The sequence below is a fragment of the Chelonoidis abingdonii genome, chromosome 15 (genome assembly GCF_003597395.2).
Source record: "Chelonoidis abingdonii isolate Lonesome George chromosome 15, CheloAbing_2.0, whole genome shotgun sequence".
Taxonomy (NCBI): Eukaryota; Metazoa; Chordata; order Testudines; family Testudinidae; genus Chelonoidis; species Chelonoidis abingdonii.
In genome coordinates, this window is record NC_133783.1 from 31,350,459 (window position 1) to 31,353,510 (window position 3,052).

Sequence of the window (3,052 nt, forward strand, 5' to 3'; positions counted from 1 at the left end):
ACTCAGGGGTGTGAATGTTCTATCCTCTGAGTGCCACAAATTACACTGACATACGCATTCATGTGCACAGCGCTATGGTGGCAGAAGAAGCTCCTGACGACATAGCTTCTGCCGCGTATGGAGGTGGCATGCTCTCCCTTCAGCATAGAGCATCTTCACTAGACCCACTGCAGCAGCCACTGCAGCACTGTAGACACACCCTTACTTTCCTGGTAAAGTGTTGTCTAATGAATTCAGAGCTGAAGTGATGTGCCTGATAGAGACCACTTCACAGGAAAGCTGCAGTTCAGGCAGCAAAACTGGTAGGTGAGTCAGTCATAAGCTTAGAGCAAGAAGAAAGTTTTAATGTGAGACGTAAAGCAGTGAGACAATGCTTTGGATGGGTAGATGAAAAAAATTCAAAATAGATGAGGCAACACAATAATTATGTCTAGCTTTTATCTAGCACTTTTCATTAGTAGATCTCAAAGTGCTTTCCCAGCAAGGTCAGTATAATTATTCCCATTTTAGAAATGGGGAATCTGAGGAACAGGGAGGCAAGTGATTGCTTCAGCCAGTGGCAGAGTGGAGATAGAAACTAAGTGTACTGAATTCCAGTCCAGTGCTCCATCATGAAAAGGGCCAAAAAAGAGGCAAAGAATGAGGTGTGAATCAAGACATCCAAACTAAAACTTATGTGAAGACCTGTCTCAACAGGCTTATAAGTCGTCTTCTGTCTTGTACAAATGTAGAAATATAGAATGATAGGTATAATGCAGCATGTTTCTACTCTCGCTAATAAGGATAGCGAAAGGTGTTTTTTAAAATAAGGTTTGTGTGATTTCTCAGGCCATTCATTAAAATAGTTCTTTAGTGCATCAAAAATGGATCAAACCACTATTCTATCTTGTTTGAAATCTTGCTTGTCAAAGTAGTAATTTAAACAGGTCAGTTCTGATTATTCACAGAAGTAACAAAACCCCCATATTTGTAAGATGTCTTTTTTCTAGGACTAATTCATCCAACATTTATTTGCTCAAGATATTCCTTCTATAATTTGAAGATTTACTTAATGAATTATTTCTGGTTTGCTTTCTAGACATGGTTTCTTTTGTGAAGAAGGTACTCTTTTTGCAGAGCTCTCTTCCAGTGTACAATGACACTGTTATGAAGGGGCCAATTGTGATTTGGAGTGGTGGACATAACTGGCTTGCTGTCCCAAAGGATGTTGCCATGTTGCTTCCTGAAATAAGAAATCTCATTTAGCACAAGCATAATCCTGATTGGAATCATTTGGATTTCATGTGAGAACTCAAAGCATCTCTGCATGTTTAGAGTACAATTCTTCACCTGATGAAGAAATTGCTGTCAAACTGCAGGGTGATGCCTTGCTGTACCTTCTTCATGGTTAACTTGTTCAGCTCACTTAAAAAAAATCTTACTACAATTACAGTATCACGTCTTTAAAAACATAAGGGTGGATTTTGGCATTAGCTACCAATGCATTTATTTGAGGCTATTAGCTGTAAAGTTACACATGGGTAGTTGGGTAGAACCTTTAACAATAAGAAGCTATTCCTGATTGGTGTTGGCCACAATAGCAGCTCCGACTACCACCTATTTTGCAGTTTCCATTAGAGGTTGATCTTATCTTTGATCCTGCCTCCTGCAGTGCCTGTGTTTTGTTTTTAGCTAAAAAGTTTCTATAGAAGTTCACCGGGGTTAGGATTTCAGGTTGGGGCTCGGAGAGCTCCCTAGGGTTAGGATTAGGGTAGTGATTGGGCTTTACAGGTTTAGGGTAATGGAGGCTAGGGCTCCATGGGGCTACAATTACAGCTGGGGTGGTATGGGCTCCATGAGCTAGGACTGTGGAGGGTAGGATTCCCAAGCTACCATTGGCAGTGGGATGAGGGGAGCAATTTGGGTTAGGATTATGGTTGTGCAAGGTAGGGTACAGCCAGTGATGCTGAATATACCCTTATCTGACTCAGAAGGTCACAAACCTAACTTCTGCTTTTATGGATTCTCCTCTTAATCTTTTGATCAGGTTTTGAAAACTTTCTTGTCTTCTGCTGCTGGTTTTTCTGTTTATGCCATAGATGACCGAACATGGGTGAGAACTGATAATGGCAATAGTCCCATCTGTAGAACAGTAGAGGAAGTCTTCTGAAAATTAGGCCCAAAGGATTTGATGTGTATGTGGAGAGGTAATAGATGGAGTAATGCAACACTGGAAGGATTGTTCTGTAAAAAACTAAAATGAAAGGAACAGTTTGACTTAGAACTAGAGTACAGAGAGCTATTAACTGGAGTCCTGAAAATGGTATTGGATATACAAGATGCAACAGATACTTTGGTTTTGCTACCTCTGGTAATATCTCTGTTTGAGTGTATGGCTTCTACTTAATAAACTCAAGTAGGAATACAGTGTGCAAGATTAATGCATCCCCATGTCCCCAAGAAAATAACTCATTCCTGTAAGTCCAATCTTTCCTGACCAATGTAATATAGAGGAACATGTATTAAAGATTAATTGCAGCTCACATTAATATAACATAAAATCAGAATGCCTTGTTGATGGTTTCATTTAATTGAAATTGATTGTTTTAATAATATACAAGAATCTTCAACATTCAGATAGGCATTGTGAGCATATACAGAGCCCTGCATATTCAAATAAGATGCTGCAGGGCATCGTCTCACTGGTTTTACTTTAGTTACCAGTTATTTTATTTGCTATCTCCATCACTTTTTTGTGTGTATATGTGTGTGGTTGTGCGTTATGAGCCTGATCCACTCTGATCTTCATTTTGAATGTACCAAACTAAGGAGGTGTTTCGATCTTGGAATTTTAGTTTCTTGTTGTTTCAATTCAAAATTTGTTCAGCTATCCATTGGGTGGGGGAGAAAAATTGAACCTACGGGTAAGTGACTCCCGTGCGCCACAAAAGTTCTTTACTTGGGAGGGTAATATACAGTAATAAATAATTTCTTTAAACCGAGACTACCCTTTGCATAAAATTAAGCACATTTATAAGTCTTGGGAGGACTAAGCCTTAAGCATCTGATCCTC